Source organism: Musca autumnalis, unplaced genomic scaffold (assembly GCF_047663935.1).
Source record: "Musca autumnalis isolate F117 unplaced genomic scaffold, ASM4766393v1 scaffold_2, whole genome shotgun sequence".
NCBI classification, from domain to species: domain Eukaryota; kingdom Metazoa; phylum Arthropoda; class Insecta; order Diptera; family Muscidae; genus Musca; species Musca autumnalis.
In genome coordinates this window covers 178952702-178971058 of record NW_027411755.1, presented here as the reverse complement: position 1 = coordinate 178971058, position 18357 = coordinate 178952702, and the positions used below count along the sequence as shown (strand labels likewise).

The 18357-nt window shown below is 33.1% G+C and overlaps 1 protein-coding gene across 1 annotated transcript in view; it reads right to left on the bottom strand.

The window, feature by feature from the left end:
• The window catches only part of LOC141394954 (tyrosine-protein kinase Btk-like), a 209544-nt gene that overhangs the window by 155185 nt on the left and 36002 nt on the right, over positions 1 to 18357 (bottom strand). The window lies entirely within an intron of this gene.

The following is an 18357-nucleotide window of genomic DNA, read 5'->3' as shown; positions in this document are numbered from 1 at the left end:
GATTTTTTAAAGAAAATTTTTACAAAGACCAATCAAACGTGGATTTTTTTAAAGAATATTTTTGCAAAGTCCAACCAAACCTGGATTTTTTAAAGAATATTTTTTCAAAGAGCCACAGACCTGAATATTTAAAAAAGAGTATTTTTTCAAGGCTCTCAAGCCGTGAATTTTTAAAAAATAATATTTTTTTAAGCCTATCAGACGTGGATTTTTATAAAGAAAATTTTCCAAGACTGTCAGTCGTGGATTTTTTACAAAGAAAATTTTCCAAGACTGTCAGACGTGGATTTTTTACAAAGAAAATTTTCCAAGACTGTCAGACGTGGATTTTTTACAACGAAAATTTTCCAAGACTGTCAGACGTGGATTTTTTACAAAGAAAATTTTCCAAGACTGTCAGACGTGGATTTTTTACAAAGAAAATTTTCCAAGACTGTCAGACGTGGATTTTTTACAAAGAAAAATTTCCAAGACTGTCAGACGTGGATTTTTTAAAAAAGAAATTTTAAAGGCTCTTGATAGTCTTTAAAATTTCTTTTTTAAAAAATCTACGTCTGACAGTCTTGGAAAAATTTATTTTTTAAAAAATCTACGCCTGACAGTCTTGGAAAAATTTATTTTTTAAAAAATCCACATGTGACAGCCTTTACAAATTTCCTTTTTAAAAAATCCACGTCTGAAAGTTTTGGAAAAATTTCTTTTTAAAAAATCCACGTCCGATAGGCTTAAAAAAATATTTGGATTTTTTAAAAAGAAATTTTTCAAAGCTATCAGACAAGAATTTTTTAGAATGATTTTTTTTAAGACAATCGGACGTGGATTTTTTAAAAAGAAAAATTTTTAAGACTACCAAGACGTTGATTTTTTAAAAATATTTTTTTCAAGACTATCAAGACGTGAATTTGTTAAAAATATTTTTTTCAAGACTATCAAGACGTGAATTTTTTAAAAATAAATATTTTTCAAGGCTATGTTCAAGACTATCAGGCGTGGATTTTTTTAAAGAATATAAAATAAGAAACTTTTTACAAAACTTGTATTTTTTGAAGGACTGATAAATCATTTACATTTTTCTCCCAACCATATGTTAACCCCTCCCTGTCCAATACTATTACTTCCGGAAGAAAAATTATGTCATATCGGAAATGCCTTATATGGAAGATGCAAATGTAATCCGTAAACAAGAGTATCAATCTTTCTCTTTTCAAAACAAATAGTTCCGTACGTCTGCCGGCAAATTCGATTTGTTCCAATTTTTTTACATACAACGAGAGAATGTTGGTGGTACTTTTGCCGGTACATAAATCCGGAACGTGCGCACAGAAATATTTGTTATTAGTAGAAAGTCTTCCAACCAAAAAATATCAAGAGAAACACACACATAACATCTATTGTTTTTATAAAATCCCGAGTTACCAGACGTTCAAAATGAAATACCCAAAACGAACGAAAAATACAAATTAAGAGACAGTTGTTAACAAAAATAAGTATGTATGAATTAGTTAAAAAAAAATTAAAATATATATGTACTAAATATTTATGTGCATGGTGTAGGAAATGTGTAGCCGAATAAACTGCGACATCTCAATTGATTTTAACCATAGATCATAATTGCATTCCAAAAATTCAAAAAAAAAAAATATGTAAAAACTGTTGAATTAAAGTTTCTTCAAATAAGACAGGGGAACTTTGGATACAATTCTATTCACACATACAATAGGAGCTTCAACAGAGCGTTGTTGGCATATGTTATTAAAATGTTTACAATAAATATTCTTACTTCTGTTTAAAACAATTCTAAATAATAAAATATTTTTTGTTTCTTTTTAATTTATACAATAATATTGTTAATTTTTATATTTGACCAAAACTATAGTTAATTTTTGCAAAGAATATTGTAAATTATTACCACAACTATTCTAATTCCAAGAATATGTATTGTCAATTTTGACCAAAACTGTTGTGCATTGCAACAATAAATGTTGTTGCTTGTAACCAAAACAATTATGAATTCTATTCATTTATTTTTGTCCATATTTACCAAGAACATTGTGTATTGTAACAATAAATATTGTTACTTTTGATCAAACCTATTATAAATGCTTACAATATTTATAATCTATTTTTACCAAAAACTATTATGCATTGCAACAATTCATATGGTCTGGTCAGATTAGATGTAATCACCTGAAAAAACTCTTGTTGGTAGATAGGAAAATGGAACTTCTTTTTCAGGGGTTGGAGCAACAAGGTTGCTAAAACTTTGGCTGGGGGTTAAAGGAAAAAAACGGGCGGTATTATTCTTCATTGATAGCGGATTTAGCGGGCTTTAGAGTAAGAATAACACGGGTAACAACCCAGATGTCTGGAATAATTAGTTGAATAAATTCTATAGTCCGTTCTGGAGACTGCCGCTTATGTGGGTCATTCACAATATTCCTTGTCATCTGTAAGGCTGTTGTTGTGCTAGGTACTTCTTAAAAACCATGTTGGAAGTGCTCATTCGAGTATAAAACATATAAACATTTTTATCAACTTCAACAATTGGTTTAATCAATATCATTTTTTTAATCAAACTATATCTGAAATATTTTGAATAAATTTTTAGTCAATATAACCACAAGTTTTCCAAACAAAAAATTCATAAGCACTTAAAATTTGATTTATGTGAAATATTATATCAGTTCAAAATAAAATAATTTGATAATTTTTTTAGTCAATATGACATTGTGTTTTTCTTTGTACTCAAATAAATTTATCGAATTTTGTCAATATGACAATTCTTTTATCGCCGGAAAATTTATCAATTTTTTGTTGAATCTTTTTATCAAATGATTACAATTTTTTCTGTGAAATCTTCAATACCATATTAAGCATGAACTGTAAGATGCCATCTGGACCAAGGGTTATTGATGGTTTAGATTTGAAGGAAAAAGTTTGCAAATCTACTATTTTGTGATTTTTTTATCTCCGGATAACTGTTCTGAAAGAAGGACATTCAATAAATTGAGAGCAGAACGGCGAAGCAAAATTTTTGCCATCAGAACTCTGGACGTTATCGAAGGAGTTAGAAAGAAGATGTTTGTATATTTTTGAACTCTTTATGGTAGACCAGCACTTCTCTGAAAACATGTTTATCTTTCAGGGATGGGGCATTAAGGATTCTACATAATACTTTTGCTACAAGTGAAAGATTCGAAATCTGGCAGTAGGTTTCTCCAATGATATTGGATTTATCGGTATTTAAAATCGGAATAATCCGACCAACTTTAGAACCTCTGGAACTCTACTCAGGTAGCCCAAGCCTGTTGTACCATGTTTCTTTAACAGGAGCATTGAAATACTTTCTGGTCCAAGGGTTTTGGATGGTTTTGATTTGGAGATATCTTTCTCAACTTAACTGAGTCTGCAGAAGAAAAGGTGCCGATTTCTTTTGAGATTCTTGTATTTACGTATAACATCCCGCTTGGTCCTTTTCTGCGAGGATGGATGTTGAGTAAATTGACTTCTGAACTGTGTAGCACACGGGAACGCAGGATACTCTTGAAGAAGACAATTTTTGTTAATTTTTTAAACCAGATAACCTCTTTATACCAAACGAAAGCTGCTTCAAATGGATATTGCACAGGTTACAATTTGAAACGCTTGTGCTCAACAACAAACACACCTGTCTCGGCACTCTGATGATCAATTTTTTCAACAGCTGAGTTTTCGGCATGATTTTGGACGGGTTTTTGTGCCAATCGGAATGCCCTGTATGGAATTTTTGGTCTCATAAAAGAAATTCTGCATGCTAGAATGAAACGCTTAGCCTCTTTGCTTCCCTGAATATTTTCTCACTCTCTCTGGCGCATGAGGACAGCGGCAGTGGACGCAGGGAGTTCTCAATGAATTTTGTGAAGCCATGCCATTTGACTTCATTATAGTTCATGAAAGTGAGTTGGTCGGGCTCAGCAAAATGGCCGAGTAACTATGATGACCAGGATTGAAATGCTGTCTGAATTTATTGAGACCTTTGTTTGCCAAGATGTACCAGTGAGGAGCGATGCCCTGTCGATTGAAAAATCCGGAGATATTACCTATGTGATGGAGGCATAACCAGACTATCTTACCAGAAATACCGATCGAATGCATCGTTCGGATGAGCGTTGAAGTTGTCAAGAACAATTTTGTTATCTCACTGCAGCAGGTCTATTATGCTGAGGTGACAACGGGCCACAATGCAGTTAACGAGCTGAATGTAGACGTTTAATCTCTTTATGTCCGCTTGAATAAAAGGTTTAGCCGCTTTGAGAACTGCTTTCCTGAATATTTTCTTATCCGTTCTGGCGCATGAGAGTCCTCAATTAATTTTGTGAAGATATTTCAGTGGAATTACAGTAAAATTCGTGAATACTTGTTGATCGGACTCAACGAAATTCAGGATTGGAATAAAATCTAAAATTAATGCGACCTTTGTTTGCCAGGATGTGACAGGGAACAGCGATGTACTGACGATGGAGAGCTAGAACATTCCTCATTAATTCTTGTAAAGAAATCCTTGTTATTGGAGGCGCTGACGATGGAGAGCTCGAACATTCCTCATTAATTCTTGTATAGAAATCCTCGTTATTATAGGCGCTGACGATGGAGAGCTCGAACATTCCTCATTAATTCTTGTAGAGAAATCCTCTTTATTGGAGGCGCCGACGATGGAGAGCTCGAACCTTCCTCATTAATTCTTGTAGAGAAATCCTCGTTATTGGAGGCGCTGACGATGGAGAGCTCGAACCTTCCTCATTAATTCTTGTAGAGAAATCCTCGTTGTTGGAGGCGCTGTCGGATTCATTTATGTGGTGTGCAATACGTACACCGCCTGGATCCTTCGGAAGTTGGGAACAACTAAGCTCGTGATGATCATTGAATTCGTCGAGAATGTGGTAATCATCTTGTAACAAGTGGAATAAGCACGTCCACTTTACATTCAGGAGGTCTGCGGTTCAATCCCTGACCAGAACATCATTTTCGGTGGTGAAAAATTCCCTCAGTGTAATTCTGGCTTCAGACATCAAAAACTTCTCTACAAGTGGTGTCGTATGACACGCCATTCGGACTCGGCAATCAATAGTAGGTCCAACATAACTGAGCCAATATAAATTGGCGTGTTCTCATTGATCCAAGAGAAAAGAAAAAATGCAGCAAACAAATATATATGTTTGGGTGCAAACAAATATATATTTACACTCAAATGTATGTTATGTTAGGGACTGTTGAAAACAAATATATGTTTGAATCCAAACATAATATGTTTGGGCCCAACATATATTTTTTGCACCCAAAAATGTATTTTTTTGGTGCATTTTTTCTCCGTGTATGAGAGAAGTCTCCATTGTCCGATCGGGGACGTATGATAACTGGCCCATAACTGGTCTGATCTGGTGACAGCCACGGAACATAGAAAACTAGTCTTATTGAATCATTAATTAAGAATAGTTGAGTATATAAGTTTTTAGCCACAAATTAAATATAAAGGACACCCTAGTTACGATTCCAAAAGCAACACCAAGCGGTATTACCATTTCAATATAATCTCTTAAATTTCGAGGGTATTCTAATATTAAAATTTGTTCGATTAGATTCTCTCCATCTGGCAAAGACTACATCTCTCCAAACCAGAGCGAGAGAGAGAGTTAGGGTGTGTTTGTCCGCAACATTTGTATAACCATACTTTACATCTCGCCGGTTAATCATCCAGTTATTATACCAAAACATTGGAGATTGGAAGGACACACCAAGCGGCGGACGATTGTTGTTATTCTCTTCCACAACCTCATCATCACCATAAGCTGTAGGACGAAATGGATGACATAAATGAAACAGAAAGAGAAATACGCACACACGCAAAGAGAGGGGAAGAGAAAGCTATGTCAGTGTTAAAATTGTTGTTATTTTAAAAGATGCGACACAACAAATGGCAAAGCCGGTTATGACAAAAACAAAAAGTCGAAACCAGGACCAGATTCGTGATGCCAACAAAATAGAGAAGACTTATAGTATATTTTGCTTGGTCATAATATGCGGACTGGCAACCATTGCCGGCTGCTAAGCAAAAATATTTGCAGTCAAGAATGAATAGAGAAATATTAACCGGCAAACTGGAGTAGAATGGAGTGTGGGAGAAGCGTGTGTTTGTCAAGTTGCTTGGAGATGAAAAAATTGCGTAGCCGGCATTTAGCACAAACTCACACCCAAAAAAAATGGACACAGGGAATTAAGGATGTCATGGTGATAAAGGGGGAAAATGGAAACAAAAAGGAAGAAGACAAGCATCAAAGCTTTGGTATTGTGAAGTGTGTTACAGCACACAATACAATGATAATAATGAAAACAACAACAAACAAAACTGAAAGAAAGGATGATTTTAGATGGGGGGAGGTGCGAAATAGGAAAAAGTTTTCTTTTTCTCCTTGTGTTTATATAATTCACAATGAAAACAATAATAACAACGACATTGAGTTATACACTTATATAACAATACCTTATATATTATTAGACGGTATATAAAGCAAGGCTATCTGCAGGGATTAGTGTTAGTCTGTGGGGGCAAGGTGAAATCATGGTTTGAAGAAACGCACAACAAACAGATGTTAATGATGGCTTTCCTGCTTGTCACCACCAATGGAGGCAAAAGAATGTGAGACATAAAAATACTTCAGCAACAGCAAAACAAAAGGATTGTCAAGAATTTAAGGAATTGAGCACCCTTTATGATTTAATGAAGGTCTTTGGAATGTCTTCGGAAATTCCGTGTCAATCGCAATCACTTACAGGAACTGTAGTCAGGCAGGTCAAATCTATTAGATCTTTATATTATTGATTTTGGTATAGTAGATGCCATGAACAATCTTTAAAAATCCACGGTTTCAGAGCCAACCAAAAAACACAATAAACGTGGATTTTTTAAAGAATTTTTGGAGCAACCAAACAACACAATAAACGTGGATTTTTTAAAGAATTTTAGGAGCAACCAAACAACAAAATAGACGTGGATTTTTTAAAGAATTTTAGGAGCAACCAAACAACACAATAAACGTGGATTTTTTAAAGAATTTTAGGAGCAACCAAACAACACAGTAATCGTGGATTTTTTAAAGAATTTTAGGAGCAACCAAACAACACAATAAACGTGGATTTTTTAAAGAATTTTGGGACCTACCAAAGACCACAATAAACGTGGATTTTTTAAAGAATTTTGGGACCTACCAAAGACCACAATAAACGTGGATTTTTTAAAGAATTTTGGGACCTACCAAAGACCACAATAAACGTGGATTTTTTAAAGAATTTTGGGACCTACCAAAGACCACAATAAACGTGGATTTTTTAAAGAATTTTGGGACCTACCAAAGACCACAATAAACGTGGATTTTTTAAAGAATTTTGGGACCTACCAAAGACCACAATAAACGTGGATTTTTTAAAGAATTTTGGGACCTACCAAAGACCACAATAAACGTGGATTTTTTAAAGAATTTTGGGACCTACCAAAGACCACAATAAACGTGGATTTTTTAAAGAATTTTGGGACCTACCAAAGACCACAATAAACGTGGATTTTTTAAAGAATTTTGGGACCTACCAAAGACCACAATAAACGTGGATTTTTTAAAGAATTTTGGGACCTACCAAAGACCACAATAAACGTGGATTTTTTAAAGAATTTTGGGACCTACCAAAGACCACAATAAACGTGGATTTTTTAAAGAATTTTGGGACCTACCAAAGACCACAATAAACGTGGATTTTTTAAAGAATTTTGGGACCTACCAAAGACCACAATAAACGTGGATTTTTTAAAGAATTTTGGGACCTACCAAAGACCACAATAAACGTGGATTTTTTAAAGAATTTTGGGACCTACCAAAGACCACAATAAACGTGGATTTTTTAAAGAATTTTGGGACCTACCAAAGACCACAATAAACGTGGATTTTTTAAAGAATTTTGGGACCTACCAAAGACCACAATAAACGTGGATTTTTTAAAGAATTTTGGGACCTACCAAAGACCACAATAAACGTGGATTTTTTAAAGAATTTTGGGACCTACCAAAGACCACAATAAACGTGGATTTTTTAAAGAATTTTGGGACCTACCAAAGACCACAATAAACGTGGATTTTTTAAAGAATTTTGGGACCTACCAAAGACCACAATAAACGTGGATTTTTTAAAGAATTTTGGGACCTACCAAAGACCACAATAAACGTGGATTTTTTAAAGAATTTTGGGACCTACCAAAGACCACAATAAACGTGGATTTTTTAAAGAATTTTGGGACCTACCAAAGACCACAATAAACGTGGATTTTTTAAAGAATTTTGGGACCTACCAAAGACCACAATAAACGTGGATTTTTTAAAGAATTTTGGGACCTACCAAAGACCACAATAAACGTGGATTTTTTAAAGAATTTTGGGACCTACCAAAGACCACAATAAACGTGGATTTTTTAAAGAATTTTGGGACCTACCAAAGACCACAATAAACGTGGATTTTTTAAAGAATTTTGGGACCTACCAAAGACCACAATAAACGTGGATTTTTTAAAGAATTTTGGGACCTACCAAAGACCACAATAAACGTGGATTTTTTAAAGAATTTTGGGACCTACCAAAGACCACAATAAACGTGGATTTTTTAAAGAATTTTGGGACCTACCAAAGACCACAATAAACGTGGATTTTTTAAAGAATTTTGGGACCTACCAAAGACCACAATAAACGTGGATTTTTTAAAGAATTTTGGGACCTACCAAAGACCACAATAAACGTGGATTTTTTAAAGAATTTTGGGACCTACCAAAGACCACAATAAACGTGGATTTTTTAAAGAATTTTGGGACCTACCAAAGACCACAATAAACGTGGATTTTTTAAAGAATTTTGGGACCTACCAAAGACCACAATAAACGTGGATTTTTTAAAGAATTTTGGGACCTACCAAAGACCACAATAAACGTGGATTTTTTAAAGAATTTTGGGACCTACCAAAGACCACAATAAACGTGGATTTTTTAAAGAATTTTGGGACCTACCAAAGACCACAATAAACGTGGATTTTTTAAAGAATTTTGGGACCTACCAAAGACCACAATAAACGTGGATTTTTTAAAGAATTTTGGGACCTACCAAAGACCACAATAAACGTGGATTTTTTAAAGAATTTTGGGACCTACCAAAGACCACAATAAACGTGGATTTTTTAAAGAATTTTGGGACCTACCAAAGACCACAATAAACGTGGATTTTTTAAAGAATTTTGGGACCTACCAAAGACCACAATAAACGTGGATTTTTTAAAGAATTTTGGGACCTACCAAAGACCACAATAAACGTGGATTTTTTAAAGAATTTTGGGACCTACCAAAGACCACAATAAACGTGGATTTTTTAAAGAATTTTGGGACCTACCAAAGACCACAATAAACGTGGATTTTTTAAAGAATTTTGGGACCTACCAAAGACCACAATAAACGTGGATTTTTTAAAGAATTTTGGGACCTACCAAAGACCACAATAAACGTGGATTTTTTAAAGAATTTTGGGACCTACCAAAGACCACAATAAACGTGGATTTTTTAAAGAATTTTGGGACCTACCAAAGACCACCACGTGGATTTTTTAAAGAATTTTGGGACCTACCAAAGACCACAATAAACGTGGATTTTTTAAAGAATTTTGGGACCTACCAAAGACCACAATAAACGTGGATTTTTTAAAGAATTTTGGGACCTACCAAAGACCACAATAAACGTGGATTTTTTAAAGAATTTTGGGACCTACCAAAGACCACAATAAACGTGGATTTTTTAAAGAATTTTGGGACCTACCAAAGACTACAATAAACGTGGATTTTTTAAAGAATTTTGGGACCTACCAAAGACCACAATAAACGTGGATTTTTTAAAGAATTTTGGGACCTACCAAAGACCACAATAAACGTGGATTTTTTAAAGAATTTTGGGACCTACCAAAGACCACAATAAACGTGGATTTTTTAAAGAATTTTGGGACCTACCAAAGACCACAATAAACGTGGATTTTTTAAAGAATTTTGGGACCTACCAAAGACCACAATAAACGTGGATTTTTTAAAGAATTTTGGGACCTACCAAAGACCACAATAAACGTGGATTTTTTAAAGAATTTTGGGACCTACCAAAGACCACAATAAACGTGGATTTTTTAAAGAATTTTGGGACCTACCAAAGACCACAATAAACGTGGATTTTTTAAAGAATTTTGGGACCTACCAACGACCACAATAAACGTGGATTTTTTAAAGAATTTTGGGACCTACCAAAGACCACAATAAACGTGGATTTTTTAAAGAATTTTGGGACCTACCAAAGACCACAATAAACGTGGATTTTTTAAAGAATTTTGGGACCTACCAAAGACCACAATAAACGTGGATTTTTTAAAGAATTTTGGGACCTACCAAAGACCACAATAAACGTGGATTTTTTAAAGAATTTTGGGACCTACCAAAGACCACCACGTGGATTTTTTAAAGAATTTTGGGACCTACCAAAGACCACAATAAACGTGGATTTTTTAAAGAATTTTGGGACCTACCAAAGACCACAATAAACGTGGATTTTTTAAAGAATTTTGGGACCTACCAAAGACCACAATAAACGTGGATTTTTTAAAGAATTTTGGGACCTACCAAAGACCACAATAAACGTGGATTTTTTAAAGAATTTTGGGACCTACCAAAGACCACCACGTGGATTTTTTAAAGAATTTTGGGACCTACCAAAGACCACAATAAACGTGGATTTTTTAAAGAATTTTGGGACCTACCAAAGACCACAATAAACGTGGATTTTTTAAAGAATTTTGGGACCTACCAAAGACCACAATAAACGTGGATTTTTTAAAGAATTTTGGGACCTACCAAAGACCACAATAAACGTGGATTTTTTAAAGAATTTTGGGACCTACCAAAGACTACAATAAACGTGGATTTTTTAAAGAATTTTGGGACCTACCAAAGACCACAATAAACGTGGATTTTTTAAAGAATTTTGGGACCTACCAAAGACCACAATAAACGTGGATTTTTTAAAGAATTTTGGGACCTACCAAAGACCACAATAAACGTGGATTTTTTAAAGAATTTTGGGACCTACCAAAGACCACAATAAACGTGGATTTTTTAAAGAATTTTGGGACCTACCAAAGACCACAATAAACGTGGATTTTTTAAAGAATTTTGGGACCTACCAAAGACCACAATAAACGTGGATTTTTTAAAGAATTTTGGGACCTACCAAAGACCACAATAAACGTGGATTTTTTAAAGAATTTTGGGACCTACCAAAGACCACAATAAACGTGGATTTTTTAAAGAATTTTGGGACCTACCAAAGACCACAATAAACGTGGATTTTTTAAAGAATTTTGGGACCTACCAAAGACCACAATAAACGTGGATTTTTTAAAGAATTTTGGGACCTACCAAAGACCACAATAAACGTGGATTTTTTAAAGAATTTTGGGACCTACCAAAGACCACAATAAACGTGGATTTTTTAAAGAATTTTGGGACCTACCAAAGACCACAATAAACGTGGATTTTTTAAAGAATTTTGGGACCTACCAAAGACCACAATAAACGTGGATTTTTTAAAGAATTTTGGGACCTACCAAAGACCACAATAAACGTGGATTTTTTAAAGAATTTTGGGACCTACCAAAGACCACAATAAACGTGGATTTTTTAAAGAATTTTGGGACCTACCAAAGACCGCAATAAACGTGGATTTTTTAAAGAATTTTGGGACCTACCAAAGACCACAATAAACGTGGATTTTTTAAAGAATTTTGGGACCTACCAAAGACCACAATAAACGTGGATTTTTTAAAGAATTTTGGGACCTACCAAAGACCACAATAAACGTGGATTTTTTAAAGAATTTTGGGACCTACCAAAGACCACAATAAACGTGGATTTTTTAAAGAATTTTGGGACCTACCAAAGACCACAATAAACGTGGATTTTTTAAAGAATTTTGGGACCTACCAAAGACCACAATAAACGTGGATTTTTTAAAGAATTTTGGGACCTACCAAAGACCACAATAAACGTGGATTTTTTAAAGAATTTTGGGACCTACCAAAGACCACAATAAACGTGGATTTTTTAAAGAATTTTGGGACCTACCAAAGACCACAATAAACGTGGATTTTTTAAAGAATTTTGGGACCTACCAAAGACCACAATAAACGTGGATTTTTTAAAGAATTTTGGGACCTACCAAAGACCACAATAAACGTGGATTTTTTAAAGAATTTTGGGACCTACCAAAGACCACAATAAACGTGGATTTTTTTAAAGAATTTTGGGACCTACCAAAGACCACAATAAACGTGGATTTTTTAAAGAATTTTGGGACCTACCAAAGACCACAATAAACGTGGATTTTTTAAAGAATTTTGGGACCTACCAAAGACCACAATAAACGTGGATTTTTTAAAGAATTTTGGGACCTACCAAAGACCACAATAAACGTGGATTTTTTAAAGAATTTTGGGACCTACCAAAGACCACAATAAACGTGGATTTTTTAAAGAATTTTGGGACCTACCAAAGACCACAATAAACGTGGATTTTTTAAAGAATTTTGGGACCTACCAAAGACCACAATAAACGTGGATTTTTTAAAGAATTTTGGGACCTACCAAAGACCACAATAAACGTGGATTTTTTAAAGAATTTTGGGACCTACCAAAGACCACCACGTGGATTTTTTAAAGAATTTTGGGACCTACCAAAGACCACAATAAACGTGGATTTTTTAAAGAATTTTGGGACCTACCAAAGACCACAATAAACGTGGATTTTTTAAAGAATTTTGGGACCTACCAAAGACCACAATAAACGTGGATTTTTTAAAGAATTTTGGGACCTACCAAAGACCACAATAAACGTGGATTTTTTAAAGAATTTTGGGACCTACCAAAGACTACAATAAACGTGGATTTTTTAAAGAATTTTGGGACCTACCAAAGACCACAATAAACGTGGATTTTTTAAAGAATTTTGGGACCTACCAAAGACCACAATAAACGTGGATTTTTTAAAGAATTTTGGGACCTACCAAAGACCACAATAAACGTGGATTTTTTAAAGAATTTTGGGACCTACCAAAGACCACAATAAACGTGGATTTTTTAAAGAATTTTGGGACCTACCAAAGACCACAATAAACGTGGATTTTTTAAAGAATTTTGGGACCTACCAAAGACCACAATAAACGTGGATTTTTTAAAGAATTTTGGGACCTACCAAAGACCACAATAAACGTGGATTTTTTAAAGAATTTTGGGACCTACCAAAGACCACAATAAACGTGGATTTTTTAAAGAATTTTGGGACCTACCAAAGACCACAATAAACGTGGATTTTTTAAAGAATTTTGGGACCTACCAAAGACCACAATAAACGTGGATTTTTTAAAGAATTTTGGGACCTACCAAAGACCACAATAAACGTGGATTTTTTAAAGAATTTTGGGACCTACCAAAGACCACAATAAACGTGGATTTTTTAAAGAATTTTGGGACCTACCAAAGACCACAATAAACGTGGATTTTTTAAAGAATTTTGGGACCTACCAAAGACCACAATAAACGTGGATTTTTTAAAGAATTTTGGGACCTACCAAAGACCACAATAAACGTGGATTTTTTAAAGAATTTTGGGACCTACCAAAGACCACAATAAACGTTGATTTTTTAAAGAATTTTGGGACCTACCAAAGACCACAATAAACGTGGATTTTTTAAAGAATTTTGGGACCTACCAAAGACCACAATAAACGTGGATTTTTTAAAGAATTTTGGGACCTACCAAAGACCACAATAAACGTGGATTTTTTAAAGAATTTTGGGACCTACCAAAGACCACAATAAACGTGGATTTTTTAAAGAATTTTGGGACCTACCAAAGACCACAATAAACGTGGATTTTTTAAAGAATTTTGGGACCTACCAAAGACCACAATAAACGTGGATTTTTTAAAGAATTTTGGGACCTACCAAAGACCACAATAAACGTGGATTTTTTAAAGAATTTTAGGAGCAACCAAACAACACAATAAAAGTGGATTTTTTAAAGAATTTTAGGAGCAATCAAACAACACATTAAACGTGGATTTTTTAAAGAATTTTCGGAGCAACCAAACAACACAATAAACGTGGATTTTTTAAAGAATTTTAGAAGCAACCTAACAACACAATAAACGTGGATTTTTAAAGAATTTTAGGAGAAACCAAACAACACAATAAACGTGGATTTTTTTAAAGAATTTTGGGAGCAACCAAATAACACAATAAACGTGGATTTTTTAAAGAATTTTAGGAGCAACCTAACAACACAATAATCGTGGATTTTTAAAGAATTTTAGGAGAAACCAAACAACACAATAAACGTGGATTTTTTTAAAGAATTTTGGGAGCAACCAAATAACACAATAAACGTGGATTTTTTAAAGAATTTTCGGAGCAACCAAACAACACATTGAACGTGGATTTTTTAAAGAATTTTAGGAGCAACCAAACAACACATTGAACGTGGATTTTTTAAAGAATTTTAGGAGCAACCAAACAACACAATAAACGTGGATTTTTTAAAGAATTTTAGGAGCAACCAAACAACACAATAAAAGTGGATTTCTAAAGAATTTTAGGAGCAACCAAACAACACATTGAACGTGGATTTTTAAAGAATTTTCGGAGCAACTAAACAACGCAATAAACGCGGATTTTTTAAAGAATTTTATGAGCAACCAAACAACACAATAAACGTGGATTTTTTTAAAGATTTTTGGGACCTACCAAAGACCACCACGTGGATTTTTTAAAGAATTTTGGGACCTACCAAAGACCACAAAAAACGTGGAGTTTTAAAGAATTTTGGGACCTACCAAAGACCACAATAAACGTGGATTTTTTAAAGAATTTTGGGACCTACCAAAGACCACAATAAACGTGGATTTTTTAACGAATTTTGGGACCTACCAAAGACCACAATAAACGTGGATTTTTTAACGAATTTTGGGACCTACCAAAGACCACAATAAACGTGGATTTTTTTAAAGAATTTTAGGACCTACCAAAGACCACAATAAACGTGGATTTTTTTAAAGAATTTTAGGACCTACCAAAGACCACAATAAACGTGGATTTTTTAAAGAATTTTGGGACCTACCAAAGACCACAATAAACGTGGATTTTTTAAAGAATTTTAGGACCTACCAAAGACCACAATAAACGTGGATTTTTTAAAGAATTTTTGGAGCAACCAAACAACACAACAAACGTGGATTTTTTAAAGAATTTTTGGAGCAACCAAACAACACAATAAACGTGGATTTTTTAAAGAATTTTTGGAGCAACCAAACAACACAATAAACGTGGATTTTTTAAAGAATTTTTGGAGCAACCAAACAACACAATAAACGTGGATTTTTTAAAGAATTTTTGGAGCAACCAAACAACACAATAAACGTGGATTTTTTAAAGAATTTTTGGAGCAACCAAACAACACAATAAACGTGGATTTTTTAAAGAATTTTTGGAGCAACCAAACAACACAATAAACGTGGATTTTTTAAAGAATTTTTGGAGCAACCAAACAACACAATAAACGTGGATTTTTTAAAGAATTTTTGGAGCAACCAAACAACACAATAAACGTGGATTTTTTAAAGAATTTTTGGAGCAACCAAACAACACAATAAACGTGGATTTTTTAAAGAATTTTTGGAGCAACCAAACCACACAATAAACGTGGATTTTTTAAAGAATTTTTGGAGCAACCAAACAACACAGTAAACGTGGATTTTTTAAAGAATTTTTGGAGCAACCAAACAACACAATAAACGTGGATTTTTTAAAGAATTTTTGGAGCAACCAAACAACACAATAAAGAATTTTTGGAGCAACCAAACAACACAATAAGCGTGGATTTTTTAAAGAATTTTTGGAGCAACCAAACAACACAATAAACGTGGATTTTTTAAAGAATTTTTGGAGCAACCAAACAACACAATAAACGTGGATTTTTTAAAGAAATTTTGGAGTAACCAAACAATACAATAAACGTGGATTTTTAAAGAATTTTTGGAGCAACCAAACAACACAATAAACGTGGATTTTTTAAAGAATTTTTGGAGCAACCAAACCACACAATAAAGAATTTTTGGAGCAACCAAACAACACAATAAACGTGGAATTTTTAAAGAATTTTTGGAGCAACCAAACCACACAATAAAGAATTTTTGGAGCAACCAAACAACACAATAAACGTGGAATTTTTAAAGAATTTTTGGAGCAACCAAAGAATACAATAAACGTGGATTTTTTAAAGAATTTTAGGACCTACCAAAGAAGACAACAAAACGTGGATTTTTTAAAGAATTTTAGGAAATACCAAAGAATACAATAAACGTGGATTTTTTTAAAGAATTTTAGGACCTACCAAAGAATACAATAAACGTGGATTTTTTAAAGAATTTTAGGACCTACCAAAGAATACAACAAAACGTGGATTTTTTAAAGAATTTTAGGAAATACCAAAGAATACAATAAACGTAGATTTTTTAAAGAATTTTAGGACCTACCAAAGAATACAATAAACGTGGATTTTTTAAAGAACTTTAGGACCTACCAAAGAATGCAACAAAACGTGGATTTTTTAAAGAATTTTAGGACCTACCAAAGGATATAATAAACGTGGATTTTTTAAAGAATTTTAGGACCTACCAAAGAATACAATAAACGTGGATTTTTTAAAGAATTTTAGGACCTACCAAAGAATACAACAAAACGTGGATTTTTTTAAAGAATTTTAGGACCTACCAAAGAATACAATAAACGTGGATTTTTTAAAGAATTTTAGGACCTACCAAAGAATACAATAAACGTGGATTTTTTAAAGAATTTTAGGACCTACCAAAGAATATAATAAACGTGGATTTTTTAAAGAATTTTAGGACCTACCAAAGAATACAATAAACGTGGATTTTTTAAAGAATTTTAGGACCTACCAAAGAATACAATAAACGTGGATTTTTTAAAGAATTTTAGGACCTACCAAAGAATACAACAAAACGTGGATTTTTTTAAAGAATTTTAGGACCTACCAAAGAATACAATAAACGTGGATTTTTTAAAGAATTTTAGGACCTACCAAAGAATACAACAAAACGTGGATTTTTTAAAGAATTTTAGGACCTACCAAAGAATACAACAAAACGTGGATTTTTTAAAGAATTTTAGGACCTACCAAAGAATACAATAAACGTGGATTTTTTAAAGAATTTTAGGACCTACCAAAGAATACAATAAACGTGGATTTTTTAAAGAATTTTAGGACCTACCAAAGAATATAATAAACGTGGATTTTTTAAAGAATTTTAGGACCTACCAAAGAATACAATAAACGTGGATTTTTTAAAGAATTTTAGGACCTACCAAAGAATACAACAAAACGTGGATTTTTTTAAAGAATTTTAGGACCTACCAAAGAATACAATAAACGTGGATTTTTTAAAGAATTTTAGGACCTACCAAAGAATACAGCAAAACGTGGATTTTTTAAAGAATTTTAGGACCTACCAAAGAATACAACAAAACGTGGATTTTTTAAAGAATTTTAGGACCTACCAAAGAATACAATAAACGTGGATTTTTTAAAGAATTTTAGGACCTACCAAAGAATACAATAAACGTGGATTTTTTAAAGAATTTTAGGACCTACCAAAGAATACAACAAAACGTGGATTTTTTAAAGAATTTTAGGACCTACCAAAGAATATAATAAACGTGGATTTTTTAAAGAATTTTAGGACCTACCAAAGAATATAATAAACGTGGATTTTTTAAAGAATTTTAGGACCTACCAAAGAATACAATAAACGTGGATTTTTTAAAGAATTTTAGGACCTACCAAAGAATACAACAAAACGTGGATTTTTTAAAGAATTTTAGGACCTACCAAAGAATATAATAAACGTGGATTTTTTAAAGAATTTTAGGACCTACCAAAGAATACAATAAACGTGGATTTTTTAAAGAATTTTAGGACCTACCAAAGAATACAATAAACGTGGATTTTTTAAAGAATTTTAGGACCTACCAAAGAATACAATAAACGTGGATTTTTTAAAGAATTTTAGGACCTACCAAAGAATACAATAAACGTGGATTTTTAAAAGAATTTTAGGACCTACCAAAAATACAATAAACGTGGATTTTTTAAAGAATTTTGGGACCTACCAAAGACCACAATAAACGTGGATTTT